This window comes from Condylostylus longicornis, unplaced genomic scaffold (genome assembly GCF_029603195.1).
Source record: "Condylostylus longicornis isolate FDR11 unplaced genomic scaffold, ASM2960319v2 ptg000074l, whole genome shotgun sequence".
NCBI lineage: Eukaryota > Metazoa > Arthropoda > Insecta > Diptera > Dolichopodidae > Condylostylus > Condylostylus longicornis.
Genome location: NW_026578042.1, coordinates 1,880,196 through 1,902,251, shown reverse-complemented (window position 1 = coordinate 1,902,251; position 22,056 = coordinate 1,880,196). Strand labels below are relative to the sequence as shown.

The window sequence follows — 22,056 nt, the reverse complement described above, 5'->3', positions numbered from 1 at the left end:
ATACAACAGGACCAATTTCACATGTGTATTTTGTATTTCTGGACAAGTGTAAAGATTTCCAGATGGCTCAATATCTGCCAAATATCACCTGAGCCAACTGCAACCTATTTTGTATGTTTGTTTTGAGCCTTCCGGGCATCGATATTATGCTGCTGAGGTAATTTAATTGTATAGGGCTTGCATTTATAAAAAGAAGTGAGATCTTCGGAAGGATGAGTTTTCTACATCATATTACAGCATAAAATCCAAACTCGAAATTTCAAACTGATTTCATTTTTAATTTAATAGAAAGGCGATTATTTAGTGCAACAGAGCTTTCAAAATTATTTATGTTTCAATTTTCTATTTTTACCAATTTTTTCAAAATAGTATGCAATATCTATTAATCCGGCAGCATACTACACTATGGATAACGTCACAAATGAAAATTTAGAGAAATCTCTCAAATAGCAATGACACTTACATTCGTTCATAAGTCAAACATATAAGTCAATGTGACGTAAATTTTATAATAAAAATTTTATTAATATTTCAAAAACGAAAACTATAGCAGGTGGATTGTTTTAGCACACAATTTGGATCAATTCACACTTCTCAAAAAATTCCCAACTAAAATTACGTTCTCTCACTTAACAAAATTATTGAAATTATTGAAAAAAATAATTGCGCATCAGATTTCATTTAATTGATTCAGAAAATTTTTATAAATTCAAAAAAATTAATTATCACAAAAAGCATTATTAAAAGTGTATACAAAAAGTGCACTCGCACTTTTAACTTTACACAAAATGTAGACGAAATTGTTCAATAAAGAGTTTTAAAGGAACAAACCAACAACAAAATATTTAACAATATTGTGGCAACCATCGATTATTTTTTTTTTTTGGTTTTTAATTCAGGTTTAATTTGTTTTTTTTTTTTTCATTATTATTGAAAATTTTCTCATTTCCAGCTTAACACTTTGTTCATCATACATTCATTTTATTATGTACGTATGTAAAGTGTGTGTATATTTCAAATAGAGATACGTTATCATGCCGTTGTATGTCGCTGCAAACATACACAAGCTGTAAATGCGTATTTAATACAGTGAAAAAAAAACAAGAAAAAAGATAAAAAAATAAAATAAAATTAAAAATTAAGTCGATGTACTGGTTGTGTTGTGTTATTGCTGTTGCTGCTGCCGCTGTTGTTGTTGTTAATGTCGCCGCACCGATCCGAACTTATTTCTCATTTTTATATTATTATTTTTTTGTTGTTTTTTATATTCGCGGATCGCGAATCGTATAATATTGGTGGATTGTGAAGGTATAAGGTACAATTTTTAATAATATGTCCCAAAGCTTCAGAAAAAAAAACCCATCGTCATTATTACTATTTTTTTTTTTGTGGTTATATTTTTATTTTATTATATTGATTGTTTTGAATGCTATCGAATTGTTTTATTTATAGTACTTTTGCTGCAATTAAAAAATTATTCTCTCTGGACAATTATAAGTCAAATGTTTACCTATGCACAAGTTTCTAAATGAAGTAGGTTTACAATTGTGATTTGTTGAATATTTCTTCAAAACGGATACAACTATTATACGGGTAAACCCATAAGAAATTTTATAGAAACTGTGCAGATAAAGTGTCGTACCCAAACTATGAAAAAGTGTTATGGTTGTTTCCAATTTTTTTTTTTTTTAGTAGCAGAGCGAATTTCAGTTGTCCTTAAGGTTGCACTGCTTTAGTCTTCTTTTATTATTTAAAATAATTTTCATTTGTAATATAGATGCAAGGTATAAACCGAATCAATTTTAGCTCCTTACAAACTCTTCCTTACAGAGGATCTGGAGGACTGTAACGAGGTAACATTTTTTTGTACATAAATGCTGTAAAATAGCTACTTCAATTTATTTATTACTCTTCACTACATTAAATTTTTATTAAACGATAACACTGAATTGCAACGCCATAAACACACTCTTCTGCACAATCTACACACTCTCAATTTAATTCAATTCAATTCAGTTCAATTCGTTTATAATTCGTAAACTCATCGTTTATAATCGTCTCACATAATTACACATTATCTCACATACATATTTACATAAATATGCTAGATGTATACATATGTATGTATGGCTGTGTGAATACCAATATTTTTTTTTCCATTTTAATTTATTTTTGATTTCATATTTATTTGTTGCTCTTTTTTTTTATTCTTTCCTTTTTCTATATTTTTTATTTTTGTTTTCGTTTTGGTTTTTCTTGCACCACAAGGACCGATGACTGACCTCGAACTTTCCTCAATTTCATTTTTCATTCTGTTCAAAAAAGAAACAACAAAAAAAAGAACACAAAATAAAAACGAAATAAAAACTAACATAAAAACACAAAAAGCGCAACTGAACAGCAAAAAAAAAAAAATATAAAAATGAATAACGAAAAAATTCGCGGATATGTTGATGTAGCTGAAGCTTACTTCTTTAATATATCTGCCTCTATATATAACACCATATATACTCGTACATAAGTGTGTTAGTATGTAAACATTTTGCATTTAAAAATATAACTAAAATATTGTTAGCTTAGCATATTAGCATTAGCCAAAGCGGTATGTATTATATTTAGGTATATCTACTGTGCATGTGATTGAACTTTACTTTATGACCAGTTGTGTACTGCTAGCTGGTTAAGATCATCATAAAATTTACCCGTCTACATCATAAGTACGCAAAAAGAAAAAAAAAAAAAGAGTGAAGAAAAAAAAACAAAATACAAGTTCAACGCGCATAAAACAAAAATTTAGTGATAATATACTTGCTTTGAACTTATACAAATGCATACATACATAGATTTATATACATACACATGTTATATGCATTTTTTTAATGTGTGTGTGTGTATGTATGTATATTATTTTTTAAATACAGCGTAAAATAATAAAGTCTTAGACATTATTAAATTTTTTCTTAAGAAAAATATTTTGATTTAAATTTGATTTGCATATTTTTTGGCACAGCTCTTAATATATGCAATGCACTCTTAATTTATTGTGAACAGTCTGCATTACATGCCCGCATTTACATCCCCGCATTCAATTTATGTCAAATTGAAATTAGATTTATAGCCTTCATATATATGGCTTTAACTTTTAATGTTGTAAAATAGATAAAAGCTGCCGAATAATTTGACCCATCATGGATTAAATATAGAAAGGCAAATAAAGATTTCCGTAATCATTACAAAACTCTTAAAATCTTTAATATATAAAAATTTTACGAAGTTGTTAATATGTGTTGTTTATTTTTAGAATTCATATATTTCATACACATCAATACAAATATGGCTCATTGTTACTCCATCTTGGCTCATCGCAGTCAATTATGGCTCATTGTTACTCTATATATAGAATTCAAATATTATCTAGTTTCTAAGTGTATGTAATCGGAAAAATGCTTAGAGAAATTAAATGAAATCAAAAGAAAATAATATTTTATTCACTAAATAAATAAATATTTCAATTTTCGAATTTGCATCCCGAAACATTATAACACAGTACACGACACCTTTATAAATAATCTGTATAATATGTAATTCAGCTCTTCATTATTTTTATTAATTGCATTAATGGTATTCATGTCATTAATCCAACAAAAATTTTCTAAATGGTCATTTACACTTTTTAAAAATAAATATAAATAAAAATTTTACACGTAAATTTCATAAGAATTTTTGTATATTCGAATAATTTTTATATATATGTATGTACATAAAAAAAATATTTAAAGTGTTCGTCAAATTAAGCTCAGACAGATTAAAGTTCTGCCCTCTTTTTGTCTTTTTAATTTTCTTTACGAGGTTTTACGATTAGTCGGTATACGTATAGGTGGTCGTACTAATTTAATTGACAAATACCTCTGTATACATACATAGTAATAATACAATATTGTGAAATTTCAAGTGTAGATTTGTATGAATTAAAATTAAAAGAAAATCCAGCAACGATCATTTACTTACCCATCACAATCATAATTGTCGTTATCGTAGTCGTCTTCGCCGTCGTCTTCGTCGCCGCCGCCGTTTAATATAAGAATTGATGATTTCATTTTTATAGACTTCTTTGAATAATTTTATTGTTTGTTATGTTGTTTTTTTTTCTCTTTTTTTTTGTACTCTTTGAAATGCGCTTAAATATTTTTGCGTCTTAAATATTTGCAACCATTTTAGGTTAGTATGATATGATGGATACTTTACATTTGTACGTGTATATATATATGTACATATAGGTGTTCTTTAATTACAAATTGGAATTTTAGTATTGACAAGAGGGGCAGCCGCCGTGCAACAAAATGTAAGCTGCTAAAACAGTATGAATTGAAGATCAAAAACAAAAAAGTGTTAATCACCCTGTTTTTTTCTTCTTCTTGCCTTTTTACTCATTTTGTTTAAGTACATAGTCTTTATATTTTTTTTTTAAGTTTCCAAAAGAATTTTGCAAAAAAAAAAAGACTAACGTGAAAGCTTTTGTTCCTTTGTTCTTTTCTTTCTCCTCTCGTTTTTTATGGTGTCAGATTAATAAATAAAAAAAAAAAATAAAATAAAAAGTGGAATATCAAAAAATCGCACACTATAAAAAAAATCATTATATTTTTTGACGTTTTTGTTGTTTTTTTTCTTTTTCTGTGTCTGTTATTCATTTCTTGTGCACAAAACTTTTTCAGATGAAAACAAAAATTTAACTATAAAAATTAAAATTTACATACAAAGTACATACGATAATTTTTATGATGAAAAAATATCCAATCCAATTAGCAAATTAAATTTTTTTTAGCTCAAGCTCGAACCGCTTGTGTAGGACGGGGCGAGGCGCCTAGTATGCGTTAATTTCCAAAATATGTATATGTGATTTTAACTAAAATTGAAAGACAAATTTCTACACAAAGCATTATTACAGTTATTAAATGCAAAATAATTCAAAAAATATCCAAGTATTCAAAATATTTAACATTGATTCCCGAGAATGGGACCAAAATATATTTCAATTTTGGCATTATATTTAACATTACAAATTTTAAATATTTATTACAATTTAAAAATTTAAACATTACCATGTTCAACTATTTATATTGAATCTTTATTTGCAACTGTATAGCATGTTAAACATTTATCGTTGACTCCCGAGCATGGGACCAAAATATATTTTCTATTCGCCATGTGGTTTAGCCATGAAAATGTTATATATTTATCACAACCTAAGAATTTAGATATTACCATGTTCAACTATTTACATTTTATCCATATTTACAGCTAATTATGGTATGTGAAACACTTGTCGTTGATTCCCGATCATGGAATCGAGATATTTTCCAATTTCATCATCCAATTTCGCAAAATTTTTTAAAAATTTGGACATTATTTTATTTGTCTTTGCATTCTTAATCTTATATTTAGTGTTTTTGGCTTTTAAATAACCTTGACCAATGCAGATTTCTTGAACTAAAGAAAGAAAACACAAAAAAAAATCAAAAATAAAAACATTATAAAGTTTCAATATTATATTTTGTGTATTAAGAACATCTCTTACAATATTATTCACATATCGTAAATTTTTTTTTGGTCTTATATACTTATAAAATTAATGTTTATAGAAATGTGTACGATTTATGTACAATAATGTGTGCAAGTTTATTTTATTCGACCCCCACTTGATGTCATATTTTTAATGTGCACATTCATACTTACGTACACTTTAATTTTATTTCTGATTTTGATTCCTTATAATTCTTTTGTTTTGGTTATGATTTTTGTTTTTTTTTTTTTTGTTTTTTAATTAAATATACATATTTTATTTTTAAATTTTTTGTTTATTATTTATTGCTGCTTTTTATTATTAAAATTTTTTATTTCTTTTGTTAATAATAAAACAAAAAGAACAACAAAAAACATAAGGTAAAATGGAAAAACGGTTGAAAAGCTTTCAGATTGAATCAATCGTTTTAAGATTGAAGACATTAAAAAAGGCAAGAAAAGAGTATGTATGTATGTATATACAAGTATAGTAATATTAATTTAGCTTTGGTATAGTCACAGTAATTGTTAGATGTGCATGCATACATGAATCGCTACAAGTATAAAGAATATTTGAAGTTTTTTTTTTAAGTTCATTTGCACGAGATTTTTATTTGGGTATAACCAATTGCATGGTTGAAAAAACCTAGATATTTTTAAAATGACGTAACTGTCCATCTGAAAAGAATTTTTGAATAATGTTTGAAAATTTATTTTGATTTAAATTTAAATTCAAATATTTTATTGTAATGAATCTTATAATTAAATTTTAATAATATGAAAATAGTATAGTAAAATGAATAGCATAAGCATGTAGGTATACTATTCGTCTACGTCTTGTTTTGATTTTCAATAGTACATACAGAAGAAGATTGTGGATGGATGTATTTGTAAAATTCTCATTATCAACAAACCAAACTCAAATTTAAATATTGAGCAAAAATATTTCAACAGAAACTTAAATTCAAAAGTCAATTGGCAAATAGACCCAATAAAGAAACATAAATTTTGACATTTCGCATAAAAGTCTCTTAATAATACCTCTCTTGTTATAAGTGCTCTCATTAGTAAAGTAAACTACATATGTACGTATGTGAATTACAATGCTTTTACTATTTTTATGTTCAGTTAATTAGTAGAGTTCAGCAATTTGATTAAACATATTCTAATTGCTTTTGAAATTTTCTTTAACAATTAAAATCTAAAATTTAATTTATTTATCAATTTAAAATCCGCCGTTACACTTTTTACTCGTTTAATCAATTCAATTTGAATATTTCATTCAAAAATGTAACAGTAAAAAACAATGGCAAACAATTAAGTGAATTTAAATAAACAATTTTTGTTCTCTTATTTTTTGACATTTCTTATCAAGGACATCAACCTTTGCATTTTTTTAACAATCCGTTTATTTACATTCCTCCGTTCGCGGTATGAATGCATGAATAAAAAAATTAACACGATAAGTTTTCCGAAGTTGTCACAATAATAATAAAATGCGACACCTTGCGGGAAACTTAATTTCTTTCTTGAATTTTTTTTTCTAATTAAAACAAAATGTATTCTCTTATAAAATGCTTTTTTCTAACATAAATTTCACAAGATACAATAAAAAACTCAATATTTATGTAGTTTTATTAAATTATTTCACTCAATTTCTTCCATTTGTTTGTTCATATCACCAATGATTTCTCCGCCGTTTGAAGCTCTCATATTATTTTTGACACTTAATAAATATTTCATGATATTCTATTTACACATACGACAAAACTAAGCTTAAATACATAATTAAATCTGGCGATTGGTTACATATTAAACTAAATTTGTCCTATATACAAAACATTTGACGTCAAAATTTAACAATTTGCTATGAAACTTATAACCAAAATAAAAAACAGTTGATCTCTCCTCAATTCGCTTACAGTGTTGTCAATATTAATAATCCATCCAGTTTTTTTCAACAATCTATCCAGTTCTGTCCGTTTTAATACAGCGGCATTTTAATTTTCTATGAATAATTCCAACCTCAATAATTCTAACTTAAATCTAATTTAAAGCTAACACAGGAATTTTTTTATTTGACAGTTTAATAAAATTTTTAAATCAAGATGGTAGAAAAAATATATTATATGACTGCAATAGAGCACGAAGATGTTACATAACTACAATATGTATTTCGTAAAGAAAGACTTTTCTAAATGAAATTCAATGCTTCTAAGAATTTAAAAAAATTTTTATTAGGATAAGTGTGCAATTTGAAAGGCTTGGTGATTTAATCACAATTTCTGTAGTAATTTTGTACATTATACAAATTTAAAATATGTACATGTAGTTTATGTCATAAATACATATTTATTTTCATTTCCTCCATTTTATAAATCCAAATAAAAATGCGACATCTATTGTCAAAAAATGTTATTATCATTTTTAAACCTTTTCATATAAATTCTATTTTACCCAGTAAACCATTAATAAAGAATAAAAATTTCTGTTCTGAAAATGTCAAATATAACAAAATGTCATAGATTATAATAGGAAATGTCAAATTGTCTTTGAAAAATTGATTTTTTTGGACGGGAAGTTTTTTTTTGCGAATTTTGCAAATTGCGATTAAAAATAAATTTACAAAAATAGCTTTTTTTTTTAAAAAAAAAAGAGAGAAAAAAAACAGAATAATAATTAATAATGGTTGATATTTAAATATAAAATATTAAAAACATTTAAAAAGTAAATTTAAAGAATTGAAAAATTGAGATTTTATTAAAAGAAGAAGGAAAAAAATGTTTTTATTCTACACAACAATAGGATAATTTTCTCGGTTTTTTTTTCTTTTTTGTAAAAGTTTTATCGTTTTTTTTCTTTTTTTTTTTTGTGTGCTTTCTGTTTCTTCGTTAGTGTTCAATTCTCAAAATAACAAAAACAAAAAAAAAGAAGAGGAAAGGATTCGCGAAAATAATTTTTTTTTTACCTATCCCGTAAATGGCGTATTTTTATACTTAAAATAATAATGAAAAAAATTTACGAAAATTTAATTTTTTGAGACTAAAGTCAGCAAAGAATTGAAATTTGTTTCATTTTTTCAAGTTGTTTTTTCATTTTAAATAAAAATGACAGACGAAATAATAATTGTTTGGTTAAATAGAATTCTAAAAAGCCATATTAAAAAAATTTACAAAGAATTTTAAGGGAAAAAATTGTGATGTAAAAAATTTGCCAAAAAAAAAAAAACAAAAACCACGCATCCATATTAAAAAAAAAATGAAATCAAAATCATATTTTTTTTTGTTTATTAAAAAATTTTCAATGGAAAAATGAGAAATTTATTTTTTATTGAAATGAAAAGTGTAACAAAAAACAACACACATTAAAAAAATTAAAAATAAATTTACTTTTGCTACCTACTGAAAACAAAAAGTTCTTTGGTTTTTTTAGTATACGCGATTAAGAAACAACTAAAACAAAAAAAAAAATCATTAGAAATTTTTAATAGAAAAAATAAAAAAAATAATAAAAATAGTTATGATACAATTTAAATTATTTATAAAATTTATAAGAAAACATACACCTATTAAAAAACAAAAAAAAAATCTCATTGTTAAAAAATTTTTAAATGCGATTTTTCAAATTAATTTTCTGTAAAAGAACTTTTTTTTTTTTGTTTGAAAAGAACACACAACAACCAACCAAATAAAAACAAGACATTTTCAAAATAGAAAATAAAAATGTCTGTTAATTATAAAATCCTTAAGGGATAAAAAAAAAATATAAAACAAGAAGAAGAAGAGATAAATAAGGACAAAGATCAGTCACAGAGAATAAACATGTAAGTATAGAAATCTTTTAAAAAATTGTATTTAATTTTTAATTTTAGAAAATGAAAAATTTTTCTGAGGAATTTTGTTGAGTTCTACTGCTATTGCTCCTGTATATCATTACTGGAATATGAAAATTATAGCTGCCATAATAAATTTAATAATATCACGAAAAGTTGACAAGAAAATAGGCAACCTAATTTTGTTTGCTTGTAATTTACATTTTCTCTGTCAATTCGAAAATGCTTTTAGTTATTGCAATTATTGTGCATATTACCTAGCCTTATATACAAAACATATGCATACGATACAACAAAGAAATGAATAATTAATTGATTAATATGCAAAAATAATGCATTAATTATTAACGTAAATTATAATTTTACATTCAAATTTATTTGAATTTTAATATTGAACTAGAAAAACTGCTGTATGTAGGTACTTATATTTAATAGAAAATAGAGATATGGCCAAGAAAAGTAGTGTACATAAGGCAGAAATATCAATCTGGTGATAATTTGATGATAATTTTAGTACGTTAAGTAGTAAAATATTGATATTTCCGGAAAAGAAGATAAGACAAAATAGTAGATATAAAATAATTAGGTTTTTTTTTTTGATAAGGTGGGCTACCTATAATAATTTCAATTCTATTCAGATTTATAATATCAAAATCTGTTGTCGTGATATTAAATTATTAAATAATAAAAATTTTATTAAATTACAAAGTAAGATAATGAATACCAACTTATTTAAATTGAAAATTTAGAAGAATTGAAATATAAATTAAATTTAATTTAATGAAATAATTAAGTTGGTAATAGTTTGATCCATTCAAAAGGGGTCTACAACTTAGATCTGTCCATATGTGTACATAGTATTTATTATACTTCCCTAATTTTGTATTGCTTATTATTTAAGAGAGTAAAGACTGGTCTTATTATTTATTTGGGTTTTAAATATTTTACAATTTTATTCTTTCAAAACAGAAATTGTAAATTGAGTGTACCTTCCCGCTTATGCTATATTTAGTGTCAATGTCAATAATAAGAGTAAATCTACTTACCAACTTAAATATTATTGCACAATATTTAATTTAAATGTTATAATTCACAAGTAATTACTCGAAATTTATAACCCACTTAGTTATGTAGGTAGTTACCTACTACTTTTAACATTAAAATTCGGAAATAATTGTAAAAGAGCCTCCTAAATTCAAGTATGTATGTAGGTTGATGTAGATACAAGAAAAATTACTTATTATTTTAATTGGAATTTAGTGATTAGGTGTACCTCCCTATTTATAGACTCATTCTTCTGACAGTTTATGTTCTTTGAACCTACAAGAAACGTTAATAAAGCATAAAGGAAAATTAGTTTGTAGGTTAATGCTTTGGCATTTCCAAATTCTAGTCTAATATTAAAATTTTGATTAAGAGATGCGTAGTTGAAAAATATTATTTTTGTGAGGAAAAAATATTGAATATTTCATTAGGTATACTTAATAATTTGATAAAATTGTGTTTTCTCTTGCTATTCCTCCATATTCTTCAATTAAATTGTAGGTTTATCTAAATTGGATATAAAATTTCATGAGTTTAAGTTTGTTTGCTAAGTAGAATCAAACCTATAAGCACTTACTATTTAATTCACTTATTCAATTCATGATTTGAATAGCAAAATCAATTAAAAAAACAAAAACAAAGTTGGTATAGGTAAGATAAAAATATAAAAAGATCTTCACTTCTAAAGTCCGTACAATTTTCGGATATAAAAAAGAGAATTAAAACGAGTTTTAAAAATTCAGAAACACACAAAAAAAAGCTAAGTAATGTTTTTTTTTTCTCTTACATTTACCGGTTTTTTATTCTTTATGATTCTCTTTTTTTTTTTTAATTCTACCCATTGTTATCGCACTTTAAAATAACCATGTTATAAATATTGCAAACCATTACTCAAAATTAACCTTTTTTTTTCTCGTATTTAGTTTGTAGTTTTCCTTTAATTTTATGAATTTCTTGAATAAAATAATAATCGTCCAGAGTTTTTTCTTTCTGAATTTTCTTGAACAGACAAAATAAGGATTAAATTTTATAACAAAAAAAAAAAACATTGTTGTTTTCTTCTCTTGTATTTTTCTTCATCGCGTACAATAAGGGTTGGAGGAAGCCGGCTTCTTCTCGACTATTCTTAATAAATTTTATCTGTTACGATTTTTAAAATTTTTTAAAAATTCGTTGATTAAGAAGATAAACTTTAAGATATTAAGGATGTTTCCTTTTTTTTCGATTGAAAAGTTCACAATTCTCTCTATTTTGTGTTTTTTGTTGTTTTGCTATGCGCCTGAATATTAAGTTAGAAAATAATGAAAAACAGTTGAATTCAACATAAAAAAAAAAATAGAATAATGAAAAACAAATGTTTTAGGGAGCGAAAAATATTTAGAACATGAAATATATTTGGAAAAAAAAAATGAGACAAAAAAAAATATTTTGAAAGAAATTTTACAAAAATTATGGAAAATGAAAATATTTGGTAGACCTGGTAGACAAATTCTGGTTTTTAAATAAAAAATAAAATGAAAAATTCTATCAAAATTAGAAATTAAGTAGTAAAGAGTGGTGGTTTACTGTGTTTACGCTGTCGCTATTATAAAATATGCATGTTTGATTAGATGTTTTGAGCGACTCGTGTATTTTGACAATTAAATTAGCAATATCGTACTGTTTTATAGGCAGAGTCTCGGTAGAACCAAGCAATTTATTTATATTTCTGATATTCAATTTAGTTATGTAGCTGCCAAACTAAAAAACAACATGCTAATTATAAATTCAACTGCGTATTTAAAGTTAAAGGTAAACTGAAAAGAGTTAAACAATTTAATTGACATTGTGCAAAAGCTGGATACACAAGAAAATAAATCACTTAACAAATCACTAAAGACCTAACATAGAGGAAACGGTGTAACATTTTTGTTACTGAGTATATTTAATAGAGAAAAGCTAATATTGAAATTTGATAAGAATTCAATATCATTCTTATTCTACAGAGTTCACGGTGTGATTTATAACGGAATTTCCGAGTTCACCTGAATTTAATCAAATTAAAATTTGTCAATTATTAAAAACAAACTGAATTTCGATAAGAATTTTCTGTTCTAGAATAAATTAAACTGATTTTAGTAGCTCGACGGCGAAAACTAATCATGAGCGTGGCCATTAATCATGTCTGCAATTTCTGCAAGTAAACATTTTTAATAACAGTGTTATTATTCTTACTTTTAATATAAAATTTCATTTTAAATAATTTTCATAAAATTAATGTTTTTTATAAGTATTAATGAAAAAAATCTGTGAAGTATGCTACAAGAATTTTTGTGAACCACGGCAAATACATAATAATTTTCAATACATAATAAGTAAGTAAATAATATATTTAAACGCATAGATACATAGACTCTTATATAAACTCTTCTTAAAAAAAATGAAATTGTGCCAAACATTTTCAAATAAATACTTTATGTGTACATACTCTCATGTACGCAAAATACATAAGTTACTTACCGTAACATATAAAAAAAAACAAAAACGAAAAATAAAGAGAATGTGTGCCCTAAATTCATTTTTTTTTTCTACATAAAGAATCTGAAATTTTTTATATAAGTATGCAATTTGGTACATTTAGGGTCGTATGACCAACAGTATACATACTTATATACAAATGTAAATGGTGGTACATACCAGAATTTTTTTTTACGTACATACATATAAAATTTTTATCTATGCTGACATTTTTATTTGATTAACGATTATTTTATTGGCAGAAATTAGAACTGAAAATTGCATATAAAAATAACAAAAAAAAAATTTTTATTGTTTACTCAAATTAATAAAAATTATCACTTTTTCTATTGTTTAAGGGCACTTCTATTCTCTATTTCCATATTGTTTAGTATTATGCTATTTAATGCAAAACACTTATTTCAAATTCACGCAACACATGTACATGTACTTAATTGAAACTAAATGGAAATCCCACCTCCATAATACACCAAAGTTAATTGAAATGTATTGTAAACATTCTAATGAACATAAATTTAAATATATAAATGTATTAAATTATATTGTAAAATTAAATTAGATAAATGTTGTTATTTGTAATATTTAAAACCACAATGTCTAGAATAAATTTTATATACCATTATTATGATGGGCGAAGCGAATGGCTAGGCGAGTCGAATGGACTAGGCGAATCGAATGATATTCTAAATTATAATCGGCGAATGCTTTCATTCGCCAGATCCAAAATATTGCTACCGCAAGACATCAGGAAACCTACCGAAAATAATTAGGTTACCACACCGTACATTGTTTTTGTTTTTGTAAAAACAATTAATTTTTCCTATCCCTTTAGCAATTACGGGGTTGTTTTCCATTAATTTATTTAAATGCTCGAATTGTTTTTGGTTCGTTTTTTTCACGCTTAAATTAATAAGTATTAAACAATCAATATTTTTTACAATAACTTGTAGAATTTTATTAACTAACTTTACAGATATTTTAGATTTTTCCATTATATCACTAAAAATCCTATAATATTCAATAAAAAAAAACACTCATTTTTGGTTTCATTCGCCAAGCTTGTCACACAGAATTTTCATTCGACAGATTTGACAGCTCATTTGCTAAAAATTTAGGCGAATTCGCTTATCATAATAACAAATATTCATATTCGCCAAAAATTTCATTCGCTTCGCCGATCATAATAAGGGCCATAAATTTAATAACATGGCCATACTATTAAAGTGATTTAATATTGTATACATACTTTATTTAAATATCAGGAAAAATTCGGAGTTGAATCCAATCGGGATTCAATTAATTTCTGGAATCATTCACCGGCCCTTATTTATTACTTATCATAATTTTTTCTTAAATTTTTGATATCATTGAAATAAATGAATGCTTTACAACATAAAAAGTATTTCAAATAAATTTTTAGGTTAAAATTTAGTTATTCAAATAAATCGGAAAAATATTCAGGGAATTATGAAGAGAGAACAGCTTAAAAAAGGGATAAGGAGAAAATTTAGACGTTTTCCATAAAGAGAATCGAAGAAATAAAAGCAAAAGTAATTGCAACATATTTAAGAAAAGAGAATTAAATTTTAATTTAACACTAAAGAAGAGAGAAAAAAATTAACCCTTCATTGTTGATGTAAAAACTCTTGTGTTAATATTAGATACGTCTCTGAGACATCAATATTTTAGATTCGGTTAAGTAATTAGGGAATGATTTATTCACATTCATATTAGTTTAGAAAGCATTACCATACAAAGAAAAACCTTTATATATACCACAATATGTCAGATAAAAGTTGTAAATGCGCATACTGTTTCATACTTTGTTTGGCAGCAAACAAGTGTATGTTAGGTACATGCTAGGTATTGTCTCTCAGATTAATTGTCACATTTTTCAAACCTAAAATGATGATATTTTGTAAAAAGTTTGAATTAATTTTGACGTATAGTTTAAGATCTATAAGATATTTTCAAAAAGTTAAGATATGTAGAAAGTCATTATCTCAGATTATAAATATTATCTCAGATTCTTCCAATATACATATATACAAACGGTACCTTACATAAAAAGCAATTAATTATTTCCATTTTTTTAACTTAAATAATCTCGATATATATCCTTAGTTACAACTTCTAATAAAATTGTATTACTTACCAGTGCCAAAAAAAATAATCTAAAAAAATAATCTAGTAAAATAAAATATGGATCAATAGACATTGGGGAAAATGAAAAAACACAAAGAGCACCCCGCAGCTAAGGGTTAATTTAGAAACGATTTTTTTTTTTCTTTTTAAATGTCAAAACTAAAATTTTTAAATATTTTCACACAAAATAAAAATAATAATAAACAATGGCAATAATTACGTAGTATAGAACATTTTATATTAGCAAGTACTTACTTATTATGTACATAGATATGCGTGTATATTTACACTACTCGTATGTTTATTTATACAAGAACATATGGGTGCACCTAGATGTAGTGCACTTTATAACAGTACTAAGTACTCTAAGTATTAAATATTTATATGCATGTATGTATGTTCATTTGTATAATACATTAGTGAATATTATATTTTAATTATGTGTTGTTATAATAATGTAAATGAGAATTTTGTATTTATGTAAAATTGAATTGTTTTAGAAAAAAGAAAAAAAAAATTGGAATTTATTTGTTAATGCTAAGTAACACGGGTATGTAAATAAATATATATACATATACATATGTACATGTATAAAATAATTTTATACCTCTAGTTATAAAAGGCATAGAAAAAATCAAGAGAGATGAGTAAATAAGGTAGGAAATAATTGGGAAGTGAAATGAGAAAAAATAGTAAGTGGAAGTGAAATAGAAGATTCGGCAAAAGAAAAGTGTTTTTTTTTTTTAAATTTATTTTAGTTTTTATATTTATATTTTTATTTTTATAAAACGGAAGGACGGATATCGCAGTTTTTCTATTTGGTTCCATTTTGTTTTTATATTTGTTTTTTTTTTTAAGTTAAATTAGTTATACTTGTTTGTATATATGTATATATAAATTTATTTATATACAGTATATAAGTATATGCTAGAAAAAAATTTAATACAACTTTTGTATTTATTTATATATAAATACGTGTGTATATACATAGGATTTTCTATTGGTACATACAGATTTTTTTATGTTATAGAGAAATTAAAGTGTATCTAAAAGTGTGTGTACCCACATTTTTGTTTTTCTTTTATTTCATAAAATGAGGGATGAAAATCAATAAAATGTAGGTCAACATTATATATTTACATATAGATATACAAATGTTCATGTGGAAATATGTATATGCGTATTTACGTAACACATACAGAATACCAGTAAATATAAAAAAGTACATATGGTGTAAGTAAATAGGTACATGATTTTAAGTATTTAAGTGTTATACAAGATTTGGTATTACATAAAAATTGTTCATCTCAATTTTTTTTTTTTTTTGATTAAATCATTTCATTTTTTGTCCACTAGAGTATAAAATATTTGTATATCGTACAACAGTATAAAGAAAATCTAAAATATAACATTTTGCATACACACATATGTATATTATAAAATGATAGGAATTCCAAAATAATAACAGAAAAAAGAAAACAAGAAAAAAAAATGCCATTTTAGAATATTACCGAATTAAATTTTATGATACCCTAAATAATATTGAAAGGGTTACCAAAGAGAGGTAGAAAATCTTTATGAAAAATATTTATTTTTCTTTGTTTTTTGATTTGTCTAGTATCCAATTTTTGTTTTTTAGATTATCTACACTTTTAATAAGTTTATATTTATTTTGTATTTTTAATATTTATGTAAAAATTTTGTTACGGCTTATTGCAATAACAATAATAAAACCATACTTACCCTTTTATTTCATATTTTTTTCTAGTAATGTACACCTTAACCTAAATTTCGTTTGATTCTTTTTCATTAGTATTGTCGTTTTCACATCAAAATCCATTCGAAATTTTAACACAAATTCAATTTGAGATGTCGAAAATATTTGTCATATTCGGTGTAGTTTTCGTATATTAGGGTAATTTTTCTAAAGACGCTAATTTCAAGAACATAACAAACTTAATAGTTTTTAAGTTCAATAAATTTTCTATTTTTCCTCATTTTGTACTTTTTGTCTTTCTTTAATTTTTCGATTTTATTTGCAAAACATCAAATTCTCTAAAAAGAATTGATAATTTTCCGAATTTCTCAAAAAATTATTTAAATAAAGAAAAATTTTTGTTAAATTCGAAAAATACTAAGTGTACTAAGTGGTACCGGGATATTATAGGTGGGAGCGTAAAGAGGCTACAATAAGTCAAGAATGGCTGCTGTGGTTGGAGTGGTTCTCCTACTCCACTCGGTTTCCTTAAAACCTATAATTTCCAAAAGTGTACCCCAAATAAGAACTAAGAAATTATTGAGTATGAAATTCAGTTCATAACTTGATAAGTGTGAAAAAATATTAATCTCTCTTTTTGTACTTACCAGTGTCATTTAGGGATAAGGTGTTGAAATTTGTAAATCATGTTGTTTATAGGTTACAAAATAAATTTTTTGTTTAATTTTTTTTTATATTGTTGTTTTATGAAATAAAAAGTTTTTATTGTTTTTTTTTTTTGGTTGAAATTTAAATGTTTTTATATTAAATATTATTTTTACACAAATTTTATATATATTTAATATTATTCACATTAATTTATATAATTATACCCATATAATATTATACGTACGTATGTACATTATATATGTACATAATGTGTATAATAGCAATTATGATATGTCATTTAACTAATTTTATACCCATTATATACTTATTTATAAAATATTTATAAAAGTATATTATGTATACATATGTATATGGCTTAGAAATACATCCTAGTAGGTATATACATTAAAAATTTATATTTTGTATATTTAGGTAATAAAATTTGTTTTTGGTATGGGGGTGGTGTACAACGTATTTGAATTTTTTTTTCTGTTCTGTTATATATAGTATACATATATGTATATACATTTACATTTTGCACATTTTTGCTGACTCTTTGTTTTATACATATATTTTATTTGTTTTATACTAAAAATTTTTTATATTTGCATTGAAAAGAAATTTAAAATTGTTTACATACATATATAAAACATATATGTATATATATATATACATATATATGTATGTGTATATATGCATAAATGTATGTATATAACTTAAATATTTTATAAAATTTTGTTATTTGTACACAGTCATTATCTACATACATTTTAAATTTTATATACATACATATGTTTAATTAAGAATATATGTACATTATATATGTTAAATATATACAGTTTTATACGATTTATGTAAGTATATGAGTATATGGGCATGTATGTATATATTATCTATATGTGTATTTTTATGTAAATTTAAAAAAAAAGAAAAAGTTTTTGTTAAAATTTGTATAATAAATTTTTTTTGGTTTTCCAAAATCTATAATATATTTGCGTTTATATGTGATATATATATATATACAGAAATGCATGCATATTAATTTTTTAGGAATTGTAAAACAAATATTTTAAATTAATTATATAATTGAGAAAAGACCTAAAATTTTAGATTTTCCTTAAAGTATTGCCAAATCACTGCTTCAAGAATTATGCATTATGTCAATTTTAACGTATTTAGTATAACGGCAACTCGTTCTTATCGTTAATAGGTGCTTATCGTTAAAATTTTGCAAAAAATATTCAGAATTTTTTAAAATGTATGATTTGCTTTTCCTTTAAATTTCGAAAGCCCATTTCATACAATTCGGAACGCTTTGTATTTTAATTTTTTTTTTTCTTTTAATTAAATACACCGTCAGCTATTTTACAATACGGAAACCTATTCAAAACATGATTAGTTGACTAATATACATACTTATATACAATATTATGCATGTAAGGCTTGTACATACATATGTGTGTATAACATATACTCGTATAAAATAAAGAAATAATCAAAATTAAAATAAAGAAACAAAATTTTTTTTTATAAATAAAATTACAAAAATAAATATAAAAAAAAGAAACATAAAATTAACAGAATAAAATCAAAAAAAAGAAAAGCGAATCAAATCTTTTCATTTTTATTATTTTATATTTCTTTCTCTTTTTAAATGATGCTTTTAGGAATATTGCCAAATTATGAAAATGCCCGGGAAATTGTAATTAATATAAACAATATTCATTTTATGTTACAGTATACAAAAATATACTTATATATGTATGTTATTTGTATAAATAAATAATCAATTATCGTATTCAAATATTTAAATGTATGTATGTACATATTGTAGATATTAATGTCGTATAATTGTGATATAAATACGTTAAATATCCGTTATTCACCTAAAAAGAGAAAACAATATAAAAGAATAATTTAAATTATACTGACAACCATTTTGACAGCAAAATTTAATATAAGTATATATGTACATATGTAACAAAATAGAAAATATAAAAACAAGAGAGAAAATAAAACAATCAATACATATAAATTTAGAATATTTGTGTACCTGCTGTTGCTGCCGCTTTTGCTGCTACGTCAGGTTCATTCAATTTTCAAGATCAATATTGTTTTTTTTTTATTTCTTTCTCTTTCTTTTTAAATTTTTTAATTTTTCTTTGTTTTTTTTTTTTTCTATTTCTACACTTACATACTTAGTGTATATTATTAAGTGTTTTCGTTTTCTTTGCCACCTTTTGAATATTCCTTTGAATCATCAAGGCATAATGATTTTTTTTTTGTAGCGAAATTATTGAATTCCATAGTGGTGATGGTAAATCACATTTTTTTTAATGATTTTAAAGTATTTTTTTTTTTTCTGAAGAAATTCTATTTTTATTTAATTTTTATAAATAAAAAGAACATTGAATCTATATGTAATATGAAAATATTTTATATTTGTGAAATATTCTATATTGTATGAGTCTTAACATAATTTATAAATGCCTTAAATAAACATTAAAATTTATACATGTCGTATGAGAACGTATTACGATATTGCGTTATTATAAGATAAATATTATTAATATTGAACAATGGGTTAAACAATTTGAAATTGGTAATATGTAAATACGTTACAACAGGAAATATTCGAAATTCAACATGGAATTCAATTCTTTGGAACAAATTATAGGGTTCGGCTACCCCAAAATAAAAGCAGAACGAGTAAAATAGAATCGGTTGACACAGACACAAGAAATTAAGGGTTTGTAACTTGGCTAATTTAATATGAATTTTCTCTTTATTGTAGTTTTTAGCTATGTAAGCAACTCCAAAATTAATACATGGGATGTGCGAAAAATTAGATAAAGTTTCTTCCTATGTTTTCAAACTGTTATGCAATTTTGTTCAAAGTCCAATTTTTTAAATTTCTTGGAATTAATTAAAATGTGAAAATTGGAATTAATTTCTTGGAAATAAATCCAAGCAAAAATACTAAAATTCAAATAAAATTATTTTAATTTTACTTAAATTTAAAACAATTACCAGTTTCTTTTTTAGCTAACAAATTTTGATTATCTATTTTAAATTTTGCATTTAAAAAACAATAAATCAATTTTTGAATTTTTTTTTTAAATTTGTTTGAACACATTTACATATATTCTACACTAAGTATACACTATTTGGAATATCGCCAATAATATATGTATGATGTTCAATTAATAATTTATACGAATGAATTTTGCAAATACTTTTTTAAGTTGGTTCAAATTTGGAAAGAAGATAAAAAGAATAAGAAGATGCGAAAAAGACAATTTCAATCTTAGGTAATATTTTGATTACCTTGACCTGAACGAAAAAAATTTTCTTTTTTCACTGCGTATAATTATTTTAAGGTTAAAAATTTTCATTATTCTTTTAAATGTCATGAAAATATTGAATAATTTCTAATTATTATTTAATTGTTAGATATCTGTAAATGGGGTTGTTAATAGGAAAAAGCATTTGCAAAAGGTGTCGATGCCAGTTGTGTAGTCTTAAAAACGTAGATTAATCCCTAGTGTTAATATTCAATTCTCAATTATCGTGCTGCCAGCCTGGTCTTTTGTAATATCCCCTTAGCTAGAAATATATTATATATTCGTTCCTTTAAGGAAGTAGTGAGCAAATTAGAAGTAATGTGTAAACTTAGTAAAAAGAAGCAAAAAATGTAAAGTACTCTCAAATCCTCAGCCCCCACATGATCAGCACAATGAGTAAACATTGTGCTGAACAAAACTAACGTAGTGACATACATATGTATGTGCATCTTGATAAAGGTTTCGCATTAAATGGGCAGTCATATTTAACTCTACGACTCCCATTAAATTTTTATATCTATAAAAATCAAGTAAGGGTGAACTTAACACTATACTCGCTTTTGTACCAAGATTTTTTTTAAAAAAATTTCTCGAGCAAGTTTTCAATGTTTTGCACACCTATGTATGTATGTAGTTCTCTCGAAAATTTCGTGGATTTCTGAAACAAATGAACAGAACTTTAAAATGCATACGAATTTGAGCAAAATTTTTTAATAAACATTTGATACACGCTGTACACCTCTGTCAAAAGAAAAGAAAATCTAATATCTTGATTTAAAATTTTTGAGTTACCAGGACCCGTTCCTATACATTTAAGAAAAAATTGAATTACTTGCGTTTGTGTTTACCGAATAACATTTTTTTTTTCTAAATTGCTGCAAAATTATAACTGAATTTCTAATTCTTTAGTCAAATACAACTATTTTTAATTCCCGTTTATTTTTCCATAAAATATTTTAAATAAACTTTGAAATATTAGAAGAAGAACGGAGAAAAATGAAAGAAAAAAAAATTTTTTTTTCATTATTTTATTTTTTTTTTCTGTTTTGCGCTTACTTTTTAAAACTGTAAAAGTGTTGCTTTTGATTATTTATGTTTGTTTATATGTACGTGTTACATTTTAGTAACATTCTTGCCAGAATTGTAAACAAAAAATAAATTTTTATAATTAAAGACACTTTTTAAAAATGATTTTCCATTTATGATTAAAAGATAAAAGTTGCCTAAGTATGAAATTTTTGTTCCGAGTA

General features: G+C 24.2%; 1 protein-coding gene across 4 annotated transcripts in view; it reads left to right on the top strand.

Annotated features, from left to right (window-relative positions):
• Nucleotides 1-8,204: 8,204 nt before the first annotated feature.
• The window catches only part of LOC129612523 (protein encore), a 109,768-nt gene continuing 95,916 nt past the window's right edge, over nucleotides 8,205-22,056 (top strand). For 2 of the 4 annotated variants that reach the window (XM_055526176.1, XM_055526175.1), the window contains exon 1: nucleotides 8,205-9,382. The gene's annotated coding sequence lies outside the window, so the exon portion shown is untranslated. The remainder of the gene's footprint in view (nucleotides 9,383-22,056) is intronic. The other 2 variants (XM_055526173.1, XM_055526177.1) reach the window with 2 other exon arrangements.